The sequence below is a fragment of the Ictidomys tridecemlineatus genome (assembly GCF_052094955.1).
Source record: "Ictidomys tridecemlineatus isolate mIctTri1 chromosome 1 unlocalized genomic scaffold, mIctTri1.hap1 SUPER_1_unloc_7, whole genome shotgun sequence".
NCBI lineage: Eukaryota > Metazoa > Chordata > Mammalia > Rodentia > Sciuridae > Ictidomys > Ictidomys tridecemlineatus.
The window spans coordinates 49162-65404 of record NW_027520948.1 but is presented as its reverse complement, the minus strand read 5'-3'; the positions used below and the strand labels follow the sequence as shown (position 1 = coordinate 65404).

Here is a 16243-nt window from a genome sequence, read left to right as displayed (position 1 = left end):
CCATATTTACCAAAAAAAGTTAAAGAACTAAAGAAACAGTAAACATGGTGCTAAAAAATGATAAACTTCAGTCTGATGCCATAATTGCAATCATATTATTAATTTGAGGAAATAGTTAAAAGCCCAGTGATTATTCCATATACTCATCTGAACTATTTCCTTTAAATAATGGTTTTATTGGGGAATTGGTCAAGTCAGCCCTCTGTTCTTGTACTCCCATCTTGCCTTTTTCCCTGAAGCACTCTACTGAGATGACCCACAGAGGACGTATTTCCATCATGTTCTATGAGGGGGGTGCCATATGGAATCTGCTGGCTTGCCTTAAGAAAAGCACTAGGAGGCACTGACAGCTCCACTATGAGGGATACCAGCCCTCGAGACTCCCATTTAAAATGTACAGGTAAGATTTCAGAGAAAGGCACCAAGATAGAACAGTGCAAGCTATTTCCCCATAATGTGTCGATCACATTTTTGTGGGTTTTTTTTTTGTTTATTTGGTTTTTTTTTGGTACTGAGGACTGAACCCAGGAGCACTTAACCACTGAGCCACATCCCCAGCCCTTTTTTATGTTTTATTTAGAGATAGGGTCTCGATGCATTACTTAGGACCTCTCTAAATTGCTGAGGCTGGCTTTGAACTCAAAATCCTCCTGCCTCAACTTAATGAGCCACTGGGATTACAGGCATGTGCCACCAGGCCCAGCTCAGATCATATTTAATTCTACCTAGACATGTAGAATTTTCATTCCAGGAAGCATTAAGGTAATATATTTATAGTAATGACAAGCAGAAAATTGGGGGAAAGGAGGAGGAAAATCATCCACCATTTATACTGCAATGATAGCTAATAAATGCCCTTAGTAAGCCTAATAAGCAATGACTTAAAATATATTAAATTTACATTAAAAATATTTAAAATAAAACCTCTCAAGCAACTAAGAGTGCTTTTAACATAAGAGATTTTTAAAATAGTAGTAGCAATAATAATTATTGCATTGTTATTAATCCCTGATATACTATTTTTATAATAAAGAATGTCATAGACACTAGATCTCTGGATCTCTAAAAATCTTAATAAATATATAGAGTTTGTAGAAAACATAACCTTACTGGAATGTCCCTTATATTCAATTAAAAGGTAAAATTAAAACCTCAGCCTAGGTAGCAGCTCCTAAAGCCTCAAGAACACTTTTGAAGTTCTATACTTTCTTTGGTTATAGTCTCTAATTCCAATCCTCAAAAAATAAATGAATTCAGAACATTAAAATAAAATACATTGTATCTGGTCTGAAATTACAGTATTATTAAGTATTTGAAAAATATCCAGCATTAGGTATGAACTCAACTATTAACATAAGTTTGAATTAATACATACTTTTAAAAATTAAATATCCAGGAAAGGCATTAATAATATATACTTTAAGAATCACAGGTTATCAACAATACAGTTTTCAACCTGTCAGTAGGAGGTCAAATGCAATGAAAATATATTGCAATCATTTTTTTTTCAAAATTTGCTTTAAAATATCACATGGAGTTAAAACATTGCAAACAACTATTCATCCATTGGGTTATTCAACAGTCGTTTCAAGAAACCAGGCACACAAAAAGTACTCATATATAGTATAATACAGATGTGTAGCAATTATAAATATATCATGTTAAATGACTTCAATTTGTGCTAGTTAACAAAGAATGCCTTTAAGTTATTTTTGGCATGGTGCCAGAGGCTTTGTCACGACTGACTGTAAGGCATTGCTTGTTTGTAAATTTATAATTCATAGCACTCAGAGTCTTCAAGTAGATGTACAGTTAAAATGTAGGTTTGTTCATGTATTCTTCCATTGTCTCTTGTAACATATCAGAGTCTTCAACAGCTTTTACAGAAGTTTTCTTGGATGTTTCCTGAATTTCTCCACCTATTATAAATTCATCAAGGATAAAATATGCCTTTTCAAAATTAAAGATAATATTCAGCTCACAGACATTTCCAAAGTATTTGTCCAGCAACTCCACATAACGGTGAACAATCTCTAGTGTCAAAAGCTCATTGTCTTGATTTTCTACTGCACAGCAAAAATACAAACTAGCATACATCTTTTATAAACAAGTTTTAGCTCCTTCCAGTCAAGAAAACTGCTTGTCCTGTGACCACGAGAGGGAATAATCGGAACAATTTCCCGAGTGACCTTTTTCCTTTCTTTGTCGGGGAGGGTGGTGTACCCTTTCTGCAGCCACAATTTCCCTTGTCGACTGAAGAGCAATATGAAATGTATCTTGGTGACCCGGCCACCACTGCCCCTGTCCTAAAAGCCACTACCATTTTTCTTTACCAATTATCACCATCTCATACTCTCACATTTTTCTTTCCTTCCTAGATGAGATTTCATGGAATTGCCCCAAGTCTCCTCCTCTCAAGATGTCTCTATCACTTTGCCTGTATTATTTATTAGGAAAAAAAATGTGAACTCTATTTAAATATAAAGCCACACCACCGTGACGTATACCTGAGTAGCCAGTATTTCTGGAGCTAATCTGACTACTATCTGGAGAGGTTCCACTTAACCACATAGCTTCACTTACTACCTGGCCATTTCACAATGTCAGGAAAACCCATAGAATTTTTTCTTTTCACTCATCTAAATAGATCATTATTTCACACTTTCCAATCATTTTCTACTTCAGTATCTCTTATCATTTTCAGCTGGTAATCATAGCTGACAGCTGATATGCACAGATTGAATTATTGTGACACACATAGAGGCACAGTATGCATCTCCCTTTTATAATGATTTGTAAGCTTCTTGCTTATATATATATATATATATATATGGTAAGACAGAGAGTCCCTGCTTCCTATAAAAACCCAACCCCTTTCATGTACTTAATGGCTCTGTTCCTGCAGTTGCTTTCCCTCCATCCACACCTCCAATCTCGTCTGCCTGGTTGGTTTTTCTTCTACAGAATCAGATTCAAGCAACATTCCAAATGAGCCCTTCTTCCTTTTTCTTGTTGTGTCTCTGGTTGAAGCCAACTTCTATGCAACTTTTACTGGAAAACCTCTTTGAAGAGTTGTCTTCTGAAAGTTCCGTACTTTGAATCTTCCTTCCCTCCATTAATGGCTTCAATTTGGAAAGGAGATGGTGGAGCTAATTTGTATATTTGAAATGTTGATAAATGTTGCAAATCTGCCTTCCATTAAAATTATATTAAAGCATATTGTCACCAAAAGGGCTTATTCCCACCATATTTTTGTTATATCAGAAAGTTAATACAAACGTATGCTCTCATTGTGTGGCAAAAGCTCTTTAATATGGTATTAGACTTAAAAAGATTTTTTAATAAAAATTAAACTAAAATTTGGAAGGATTTACATTCATATACTTTTATTTACTTCAAAAATTTTTTTTACACTTGGGAGGAAAAAAAATAAAGTAAATCTACAGAATTTATTTTTATTTTTTTCTACTCATTTCTGAAAATAATAGCACAAATTCAAGGAAGAGTATCCACGCATATTCAGTTCCATTCCTATCTGCATTATTCAGCATATAAACTGCATTTATCAATTAGAAATTCATATTTTCTCTAACAAGAATTACTAATTCATTCTCTAATTACTTTCATGAATTTTGCAAGGAGACATATGTATTCTTGATATTTTAATCTTAAGATGCAAAAATATTTTAAGAAGTCAAAATACTTACAAAATTTATATTTCAGTGTGCTCTGATGCATATTAGTAATAATACCTGTCAATTCACAAATTACAAAGGATGCTTAGTATAATTGATGAATTTTTCAATAATTCTGAAGGACGTTAACACAATAGCAAATAAAGTTTTGTTTGGTGACCTGAAGAGCTGATGGTGGCATCTGTGGATCCTTTAATTCATTTTTTAATTGAGCAAACTTTACAATTTAAACCTTTGGCCAAATAATTAAACATAAAAACTGAAAGCAACCCTTGAAAATAAGTTAAACATCACAATTTCATCATCCTTTAAATTAAGAATTACTTTGTGAAAAATCCAGCTTCATAAGATGTTCAGCAAATGATAATATTTGTGTCTCAGTAATTTATAATATTTAGTAAGTCTCTTTTCGAGATACAACAAAGATTTCCTTTTCTATTAGTGGACCGTATCAGAATACCAAAACACTCTCAGAAGGACTTATGTTCAAGTTCAAAAAATAATGACAATGATTGACAGTAAGGATTTTCAGGAGGTTTTTTTAGCCAAAGCATTTGGCTATAAAAACCTTCTGTGATTGATATACCGGTAAGTTGTACAGCTCTTAAGACAACAGAAGCCTAAGCCACAGGGGGAAATCATTAAAAAGTGAAAATTTTAAGTGCTAATGAGACTGTGAAGCAAATGTAAGGATGTTAAAATTATTCATCTGTTTGAAAGTTAGTTTTCTCTTAGTAACCAAAGTTAAAGATGTGCATCATTTCCCGTTACTCAGAGATTCCATCCCTAAGGATACACCCACAACCAGTGGTTTGATCTGGACTATGAGGACAAACATTCTATGGTAGTACTGTTTAAATATTAAAATACATTGAAATTTTAAAGTATCATAGACTTGAAAGAGTAAATAAAGCATAATTGGGGGGAGTTATGAGGAATTGAATTCAGGGGCACTCAACCACTGAGCCACATCCCCATCCCCATTGTGTATTTATTTAGAGACAGGGCCTCAATGAGTTGCTTAGAGCCTCTGTTGCTGAGACTGGCTTTGAACTCAGGATCCTCCTGTCTCAGCCTCCCAATCTGCTGGTATTACAGGTGTGTGCCACCACCCATGGCATAAAATTTTGATTTGATATAGTTAATACAGAAATATAAATCTCACACAACAATAAAAATGAATTCAACATAGCTATATGCAACACTAAACTTAATAATATCAGAAACACTGAAAACAAAAGTTCTGAATTTCTAAGATTAGATAGAAAATAATTCCACTTACATGATTATAAAAAAATTAAGAAGTATCTTGTTTAGGCATATGAATATATGTGAATATATATATATATATATGAAATTCATATATATATATATATGATTAGATAGAAAATAATTCCACTTACATGATTATAAAAAAATCAAGAAGTATCTTGTTTAGGCATATGAATATATGTGAATATATATATATATATATATATATATATGAAATTCTTATATATATATATATATATATGAAATTCTTAATGTAAACAAGAGAAAGATAAACAGAAAATTTAGAAGACTGGAGTAAAGGATACAAATGTTAGCATGAAGGGTCAGATTGTCTATTAACTTGTCTATTAACTCATCCGTGTCTGTGTTGCAAGAAACAGAAAAGACCAGTTGAAAGCGTGAGGGTGGATAAGCATGTAGTTAAAATCTAAAAATATAGAAAAGCAAATAATGATGCATAATTTGCTAAGGTTTTTGCATCTCTACCTTACACAAAGCATAGAAGAGTATATTGTCCACTCTGCTGGACATGTCTTTGGGTATTCTCAGGTCCTATCTCCTCTTGGACTTTAATGTTTACATTTTTGAAATACATTTTTACAAATTTTATTGACCAGTCTTCCATAACCACTGGATTTCTGTTAGGTCCCACTAATAGAAGACACTAGAAGGAAGCAGAACCTTCTTTTTAACTTCAATACCATGGTTGTTGGATGGGGAGTGGGGAGATTCTTGACTAAGGAACCTGAGTAAAGGACACACTTTTGGTAGGTTCCAGCTTTGATGGGCATGACATCCCTTCAACAATCCAGGATGGTGGCAACGTCTCCAGGAGCACACCACAGGTTCTGGGGGAATGGGCTCTAGACAGCCGATTTGAGCCTTTTTGCATCCAAATGTCTTTTCTTCTTCCTTTTTGTTTATTTAGATCCTTCCAATACCACCTACTACTGTTTGTTTTTCTTGTTCTTCTAAAATGTAAGTACCAAATTCCTCATATTAAAATAATTTTTTAAAAAAGTAATTGGGGTGCTTTTAAAATTTTATTTATTAACCTCAGACTAATCCATTGCCATTATCATTTCCTGTTCTAGTTTTGCTAAGTTTTTTGCATCTCTACCTTACACAAAGTGAGAAAGGAAGCCACTGTCTGGGATCAAGAATAAGAATTTGAGGGTAGAACTAGAAACTTGTGAGTGCTTTGTGGAGATTTTCTCAGGGTTACCTCATCTTTTAAATATTGTGAATTTCTAAGAAATAAACCTTGGTACACTGCATATGTCTACTCCAAAGCAACCAGTTGAAATAAAGTTGATGTTAATTCTTACAGTGTGAGGTTGAACTTTTAAACATCTAATTGAATTATCTTTCATGAGAAGTTTATTTTCAATTCCAAGAAATGTGACTTCTTGGTAGAATGATGGTTGAAGTGGGCAGACGGCTTCTAATTCTTCCTAAATTTGGATCTCTATGCTTGAGAATATTGTTTTATGCAAAAGAAATTTGAAGGCATTATTAAACATGAAAACATTTTAAAGTTTTAACTATTAAAAAACACACCACTTCATGACATTAATTGGTGATTTGTGAATTTCTCCCTTGAGGCACTGACAAACAGGCATGAAATTTATAAATGATTGCCACTATTTTTGAATAATCCATTGCAGGACAATGTTTTAAACTATTTTAAAAATCCAATCCTGCTTAAATTGGTAAGTGTTGAATCCCAATGCATAGAGTTGTAGTTTTATTCACAAAAGCAGGGTAGGTTTTAAAACAAATGGTTGAATATTTTCATTTCTTCTGCTGTCTTCCAACATTAATCAATTAAATGTACCTACCTATTTCTTCAAGACAAATAGAAATAGGGAAATAGGAAAAAGCCATAATAAAGTTCTATTTGTGGGCAAATGTTGAGAAAACATAAAAAAAAACATGGACTTTCCTCGGTCTGATACCTACTTCTCCACTCACAGAGCCATCCAAAAATAGTGTGCATGAGGGCATATCTCCAAAGGAATGTATCTATAAAGACATTCTGGAATTCTCTCCAAGTTCATGAAACTCTAAAGATGTAGGAGGCTCAAACACAAATATTTCTGAATTTTCAAACCTTATATTGCAAATAAAAACTTTCAGACCATAAAAATCACAACAACAACAACAACAGTAACAGAATGTGAGGACCAATGGATACAAAATAGCCTAACTTGGGCTAGTGGCAGAAGAAATGTGTGCTTATAAGTACAATTGGATAATTTGACTCTCATTGGATTCAACTTCAAAATAAATCACCTTCCAAATAATAATATCAACCACTCAGACATCAAAACTTTCCATTATACTTGCATTGTTTCTGTAAATTTTAAGCCAAAAGCAAGAAGTCAAAAAATTTAGGGAACATGATCTATCGCTGTGGTATTTGAGTTGGTAATTGTGCTTTCACAATATAGATTTGGATATGTGCTAAATAGTGCAAATACAAAAATACTGCACATCTGCCATCTTTCCCATCTCCTTCCTCATTACCCCTTTTTCTATACCCATAATGTGGATTAGTTCTTGTTGGGGATGTCTGGGGAAGACTTCACATACTGGGTTGTGTTTGAACTTCATCTTTATAAACATTTAGGACCCTGACAATGTGGGAAGAAGGAAGACAAATCAAACAGAATGCACACAAGAGAACATAGGTGAAGGAACAGAATGCTTTTACAGAAGGACAAAATGCTTGACTGTGAAATATGTGAAACACTTGATGCAGGCAGAGAACGAGAATATAAAATGCTTAGCTTCTCAGGTGGGTGCCATGGTGAATGCGTGTAATCCCAGGGGCTTGACTGGCTGAGGCAGGAGGATCATGAGTTCAAAGATAGCCTCAGCAACTTTGTGACACACAGACTCTAAAGAAAATATAAAAAAGGGTTGGGGAATGTGGCTCAGTGGTTAAGTGCCTCTGAGTTCAATCCTTGGTACCAAAAATTAAAAAAAGTAAAAATAAAAATAAGAAATTTAAAAAGAATATACTTAGCTTTTCATTTAGGATCAGTTCATAGATTTGGACAACAATAGATAAAGCAAGGATTCTTTCAAGAATATTTTAGCTGTTCAGGAATGATGAAAATCTCATGGTCGCAGTAATTACCAATAAGGTTCTAAGACAAATAAACAAAACAATTATTTTTTTTGTATTTGGTATAGTTCCTGACAGCATTCCTGATAGGACTCTTTCATAGTCAACTGGCACCTACATTCTTTCTGAAGCAATAAATATAATAGAATGTAATAGAATGAGCATGAGAAGTGTAAGGCAATGGACAGAGAAACAAAATATTATTTGAAATCATAACTTGCATGTCTGCATCCTTGGAAGAAGTGAGATAACCCATAGAAAGATGAAATAAATGTTTTCTAAAGTAAACATTTAAGACCATTAGAATATGTCTAATAATCAAAATTTAAGCTAGGGAAATGACCTCTCAGACTAGGTATCTCTTACATTTATGATAACAATCTACAAATGAATATTCTGATGCAGTTCTCTTGAAACTAAGAATGGCATGCAATTATTTTCTTTTTTCATGTCAAGTTTCTGAATGGAAATGCAATTTATCTTTTGTGTCCAAAGAACTTTTAGAGGTTTTCAACCATGTATCCAACACATTCTTCTAAATCCTTAACTATAGCTCAGAAAAGAATAAACCTACATGGGTCATTTTTTAATTCAAAATCTGAATGTCCCTACATTTTTAATATCCCAGAATGTCATGAAAACAGAGTACTGTCCCATGCCCCTTTTCTAGCTTAGTTTTTCATTGGTGTTCATTTAAGTTCAGGAGAAATTCTTGTGGCAATCTAAAGGAATTTTACTCTCTTTCCCCTTGGGTAGAAGTAAACACAAATCATTTCTTTTCCATGGAAAGAACCAAAACAGTTTTTTCCCATGTCAGTGAATAGAAAGAACCTTACCATGGTTCTCCTAAATCAAGCATGCTTTTTTGTCACTAAAATTAGCCATTACTTATAGTTGCATTGACAAACCCAATAAACCTGGCAGAATACATACAAGTAGACTATAAAGCAAATTGAATAAAAGCTGACATAATCATGCTAGATTTTTACTCTCTTAGAAAAGTAAAAGACAAATTGTGAACAGCCACTTTTAAGAGAAATTATATTATACTATTAGAGAAAAATCTCCTTATTTTAGCATGAAACTTTTCTGCCTTTATTTTTTTCTACCTCATTTACTCTACATTAGAGATATTCTTTATTTTGTGAAACACACATATATGGTCTATAGCCTTTTTTGTTTATTTATTTATTTTTGATTGGTTGTTCACAACATTACAAAGCTCTTGACATATCATATTTCATAGATTAGATTGAAGTGGGTTATGAACTCCCAATTTTACCCCAAATACAGATTGCAGAATCACGTCGGTTACACATCCACAATTTTACATAATGCCCTATTAGTAATTGTTGTATTCTGCTACCTTTCCTATCCCCTACTATCCCCCCTTCCCTTCCCTCACATCTTCTCTCTCTACCCCATCTACTGTAATTCATTTCTCTCCTTGTTTATTTTCCCATTCCCCTCACAACCTCTTATATGTAATTTTGTATAGCAATGAGGATCTCCCTTCATTTCCATGCAATTTCACTTTTCTCTCCCTTTCCCTCCCATCTCATGTCTCTGTTTAATGTTAATCTTTTCTTCCTGCTCTTCCTCCCTGCTCTATTCATAGTTACTCTCATTACATCAAAGAAGACATTTGGTATTTGTTTTTTAGGGATTGGCTAGTTTCACTAAGCATAATCTGCTCTAGTGTCATCCATTTCCCCGCAAATTCCATGATTTTGTCATTTTTTAGTGCTGTGTAATATTCCATGGTGTATAAATGCCACATTTTTTTTATCCATTCATCTATTGAAGGGCATCCGGGTTGGTTCCACAGTCTAGCTATTGTGAATTGTGCTGCTATGAACATCAATGTGGCAGTATCCCTGTAGCATGCTCTTTTAAGGTCTACAGGGAATAGTCCGAGAAGGGCAATAGCAGAGTAAAATGGTGGTTCCATTCCCAGCTTTCCCAGGAATCTCCATACTGCTTTCCAAATTGGCCACACCAATTTGCAGTCCCACCAGCAATGTACAAGTGTACCCTTTTTTTCCACATCCTCGCCAGCACTTGTTGTTGTTTGACTTCATAGTGGCTGACAATCTTACTGGAGTGAGATGGTATATTAGGGTGGTTTTGATTTGCATTTCTCTGACTGCTAGAGATGGTGAGCATTTTTTCATGTACTTGTTGATTGATTGTATATCCTCCTCTGAGAAGTGTCTGTTCAGGTCCTTGGCCCATTTGTTGATTGGGTTATTTGTTATCTTATTGTCTAATTTTTTGAGTTCTTTGTATACTCTGGATATTAGGACTCTATCTGAAGTTTGAGGAGTAAAAATTTGTTCGCAGGATGTAGGCTCCCTATTTACCTCTCTTATTTTTTCTTTTGCTGAGAAAAAACTTTTTAGTTTAAGTAAGTCCCATTTGTTGATTCTTGTTATTAACTCTTGTGCTATGGGTGTCCTATTAAGGAATTTGGAGCCCAACCCCACCATATGTAGATCAGAGCCAACTTTTTCTTCTATCTGACGCAGAGTCTCTGATTTGATATCAAGCTCCTTGATCCATTTTGAGTTAACTTTTGTGCATGGCGAGAGAAAGGGATTCAGTTTCATTTTGTTGCATATGGATTTCCAGTTTTCCCAACACCATTTGTTGAAGATGCTATCCTTCCTCCATTGCATGCTTTTAGCCCCTTTATCAAATATAAGATAGTTGTAGCTTTGTGGATTAGTCTCTGTGTCCTCTATTCTATACCATTGGTCCACCTGCCTGTTTTGGTACCAGTACCATGCTGTTTTTGTCACTATTGCTCTGTAATATAGTTTGAAATCTGGTATCACTATACCGCCTGATTCACACTTTCTGCTTAGAATTGCTTTTGCTATTCTGGATCTTTTATTTTTCCATATGAATTTCATGATTGCTTTATCTATTTCTACAAGAAATGTCGTTGGGATTTTGATTGGCATTGCATTAAACCTATAGAGAACTTTTGGTAATATCACCATTTTGATAATGTTAGTTCTGCCTATCCATGAACAAGGTCTATTTTTCTATCTTCTAAGATCTTCTTCTACTTCTTTCTTTAGGGTTCTGTAGTTTTCATTGTATAAATCTTTCACCTCTTTTGTTAGGTTGATTCCCAAGTATTTTATTTTATTTTTTTTTTTGAGGATATTGTGAATGGAGTGTTTTTCCTCATTTCTGTTTCAGAAGTTTTGTCGCTTATATACAGAAATGCCTTTAATTTATGTGTGTTGATTTTATATCCTGCCACTTTGCTGAATTCATTTATTAGTTCTAGTAGTTTCTTTGTATACCCTTTTGAGTCTTCTAGGTATAGAATCATGTCGTCCACAAATAGTGATAATTTAAGTTCTTCTTTTCCAATTTTTATGCCTTTAATTTCTTTCGTCTGTCTCATTGCTCTGGCCAGTGTTTCGAGAACTATATTGAATAGAAGTGGTGATAGAGGGCATCCCTGTCTTGTTCCAGATTTTAGAGGGAATGCCTTCAACTTTTCTCCATTCAGAATGATGCTAGCCTGAGGCTTAGCATAGATAGCTTTTACAGTGTCAATGTAAGTTCCTGTTATCCCTAGTTTTTCTAATGTTTTGAACATAAAGGGATGCTGTACTTTTTCGAATGCTTTCTCTGCATCTATCGAGATGATCATTTTTAAAAATATTCTTTCCACACAGTATTGAAGCCTACTGTTCTTTTTTCCTTCACTCTATTATCCATATTTATATAAATGCTTTAAAAAGTGGAACATATATAATATCATTCTATAGACTTTTGTGTCTTTGTATTTCTCCAAATTCAATGACTTCTCTAATAACCTATTTTACCATCTAATTTTAGAACCCATCTAATGCTGAAGTTTTACCCTAATACAAATAAGTGTTTTATATATATATAGACATTAATGGAAAGCTAGTATTTTTCTTAATTCTACACAGATAGTTACACATTCATTCCAAGATTTTAAATGGTTAGATTAAAGCAAACAAACAACAACAACAACAGAAAGAGGGCAGTCAATAGAAGCACAGGGCCTCAGGACCTGTCTCTTGGTCCCAACAGCTCTGTATTTGCTTTACATCCTCAAGTGTCTGCTACAGGGAAGTGATGAGCTGGTGTCATTAACATTCTGTTAGCATGAAGGATTTACTTCTTCCAGTAGTGCAATTAGACCATGAGAATCTCAAATTCTCTCTTTGGTGCTCAGAGAATAACAGAACAGTCACTCCAACAAATACTCAGAAACTGTGAACTTTAGCACAGGTTAATGAGACACTTCAAAAAGCTTTCAGTGAAAGTGATGACTGAAAAATAAAGTATTTGTGGTTTGCTCAGGTAGGAGTTGAGTTGTCCTTTTATGTATTTTTCTATCTGTATTGTTTTGCTTTCAGGGATTTGCACTAAAGCAATCCATTTGTTGTTGCAAATCAAGCTAGAAATATTATAGAATATATCATAATATCTTTAGTGGTTATTTGAGATCTATAGAATTTCCCTTTTGAGATTACAGAATTTCCCTTTTGACACTAAGAGGTAAATTAGATTCAGAATATCTTTGCTAAGTAGAACTTCCAGAGTAATGAATTTAATGTGTGCTATTATTAAAAATGTGGGGAAATTATTTAAACAGTTATTTCACTTATTCAAATTTGATTGATGGTATAAAAACCTTACTTAATTTTTATATACCACTTACTTCATCTTCCCATATTTTATTACTTTATATGTACAAAGCTTGAAGCAATATGGTTCCTAAAAATCTAAGTGTCTATTTTTATGAGAAATAATGAAAAAAGTTTATGATTTGCTTCTTGAAAATCTAGGTGTCTATGTTTATGAGAAATTATGAATAAAATTAACTGCACAGGACTACAAACTTAGAGCTTTGAGAAGATTTGAAACAGGAAAAGCACGTCACTAAGGTACAAAAAAAAAGTCTTTAAAATTAATCAATATATGCACATGTCAGCTGTTTCAACAACCACAAGCCGATTATCACATAGTTTTAAGTGAATTATATTTTATTGGAAAAATGAGTTCATTTTAAACTTCTTGTTATAATGTGTGATGATTTCTAAAAGCAAGACTGACTTATATGGGTAAATGTCCTTAAGTGGCCTTTTCTCAAACCTAAAATATTCAAACAATCTTCAGTTTCCTCTTTTAAAACTTTCTTACATGTGTCCCTGAACACACATATGATTTAAAAATACTTGTAGAGAGCACAATATCCAGGTTCCAATATAACACCAGTGGAGCACCACTAAAGACCTTGTTCCTAAAAATCTAGGTGTCATCCTCCCCTCTCATCAAGACAAACATTCTCTCTGAGTCTCCCCAGAATAGAGGAAAGTCTTCCCTCCATTCTTCCCAGACTGTGGGCTTCCAATCTCAAATGACTTCGCCCTGGTTGTTCTCATACTTTACAGAGGCAATTTCTCAAAACATCTTGTAATATGGTTCCTCAAAATAGATGATTTTGCTATCTGCCATCTCTCTTATGGTTTATAATATCTTTAGTAGTTTAATCTTATATAGATACTTTGGTAGTTTGGAATCTTTACCAATCAAAACTAATTATAAAGAAATTATATTTAACTCCTTGCCTGTTAAAATTTAACAACTCCTGGGACCTGAGACAAGTGCCATTGTTCTGTGTGAGTTTCAGCCACATTTTATTGATTAAAATATTGTTCAATATCAGCACAATGTACAAAGTTTCAAAGAATGATGCAAACTAGAACTTGTAGTTGCCAGAACTTAGATAATTTTTGTATGTTCCTTAGTTCTCCACTGGTTGAAATTCAAATAATTTTTTATCAATTGGTAGCAACAATAAATTCAAAATAAAAGAGGGATTGGGACAACATTATTTTATGAGTCCATTTAGTATCATAGTGGAAATAAGCCACTTTTCTATTTTGAGCAGAAAAATCAAACCAATACTCTGGAGAACAATACTAATTCTAGTGTGTATGACCTGTTTTCCCTGAGTGAAGTGATGATTAATAATCCACTTTAGATTATGAGAGGAATTGAGGAATAACCCTGTAAAATGGCTTGCTTTTGTATTAAAGTCCACCTGAAATTAAGAAATTAAGGACTACAGTTTTAAACTTCTGCATGTGATTCCACATAATAGTGCTATTATTTATTTGTTGCAACATACATATGCATGCCATCTATGCATATAACATAGTTTAATAAAGTCATTCCCCAGGGCCACCCCTTGCTCTTCTCTCCACATCTATCTCTTTTCTCTACTTTGCTGGTTTCTCTTCTATTTTTATGAGGTCCCTTTTTAAACTTTTTTTCTCTCCAGCTTCTACATTAGAGAGAAAATATATGACCCTAAACTTTCTGAATCTGGCTTATTTTGCTTAACATAATTCTCTAGTTCCATCCATTTTCCTACAAATGACATAATTTCATTCTTCTTTTTGGCTAAGACACATTTTCTTTCTTTATTCATTTGTATATTTTAAATGCTACTCTCTCAAGGTAAAGGACTCTAAAAAACAGGGTGGTTGTATTGACCATCTGAATGATTCTATCTTCACTGTTTTCTTTATCTCCTTTTATTTGGGGGGGGTAAAAGATGGAAAATTTAATATTTGGAGTTAAGTATAAGAAAAAAACAAAAGTTATTTTCTTAATGACAACTTGATAAGTCAGTTTACAAGGCACAAAGAAATAACTTTGAAACTTTATTCTTTATTTACAGCTCCACTAGATTTGTGTTTTCTGATTTCATTCTAGTTTCTGACATGCAGATCTCTCTCAAGGAACAAGCTCTGTGATCAAGTAGGTGTGACTTACATAGTGCATTCTGTTTAGAGGGATATAATATGCATTTTCATATTCAAGATAAATTACAGTTTCTTCTTCCTTTGGTGAGAACTACATTGCATTTTGCTTAAATCAACAAAGACACACTTTTTCTGCTTTGGTTTATACACTTCTATTAGCACTTCCCAGAGAAGAGCTTTCAAATAGTTCTCTGCCATGTGCAGTAAGTAGGTATCTGCACAGTAGTGAGATGGGCATTGCTGGCAGACCCATTCGCCTGTGGTCCTGGTAGGTGAGAGGAATGCAGTGATGGACCAGCTGTTACAGTGAATGACCTAGATGTGCACACGGAATCAATCCACTGTTGTTTTCCATCATCCCCCATCACTTACTCTGACTCAGTTTGTTTAAAAATGATTGTACTGTTATATTTTCTGAACTGACACATAAAACTATTTCAGCTTATTGCTCAAATAGCAGGGTAGGAATATTACATGGGGGAGTTGGTCTCATGTTTCACTTGGCACCAAAGAGTAGCTGACTATCTGAATGTGCACATTTATGGCACTTATCTCTGGGGACCCAGGTGGTTGTCCTCAATATAAATGAGGACTTGATCTCATGCAGTGCTGCCTTCCTGCTTCTCATTTGTTCAAATGAACAGATTATAATGTCCTTTTCCAAAAACTCTTTTTCTTTTATTCATAGAAATAGCATTTCAGTTAGTTATTAGGTTCAGACTAGTAATTTCAAGAGAGATCACTAGGACTTAAATATTCATTAACATATAGGGGAAATGTTATTTTTACATTTTCATTGTGATTTTGGTATAGCTTTTAAGTAATAAAATATAGTTATGTTAATGTAGATACCCATATTCTGGGTATTAAGTCAATCAGACTTCAATACATAAAATCCAAAAGGGATAATTAAAGTGCATTAAAGGAAGCTAAACTTTAAACCTATCTCCATTTTATTAAGAAAAAGACATTGAAAATACCCAGATAAAGGTCTTTTTTGTATAAAAATCATCAAAATTTCATGTTCAAAAAAGATAATAAACAGTGAAAATCTACATAAATTCTCTTCTCTACAGGATTCTGAGTATTACTTGAGTATATATAAGGAAAAGTTCAGAGTGCTTTCCATGTTTGCAATGGAGATATCATGAACAGGTGGTGTCTTTTTCTCATAGGGAAGTGCATGCACATAATTATGATTTGATCATATCCTTAAGGGCAACAGCACAACTGTTACTTTATACCCTAGAAGTACACTTATGTATTAGAGAGATCTGCCAAGAGTAGATTTTGGAACCAAGTTTACAACTTAA

The 16243-nt window shown here is 33.7% G+C and overlaps 1 pseudogene; it reads right to left on the bottom strand.

Annotated features, from left to right (window-relative positions):
• Positions 1 to 1505: 1505 nt before the first annotated feature.
• Positions 1506 to 2306, bottom strand: LOC144372210 (AP-1 complex subunit sigma-3 pseudogene; annotated as a pseudogene).
• Between the last annotated feature and the right edge of the window lie 13937 nt (positions 2307 to 16243).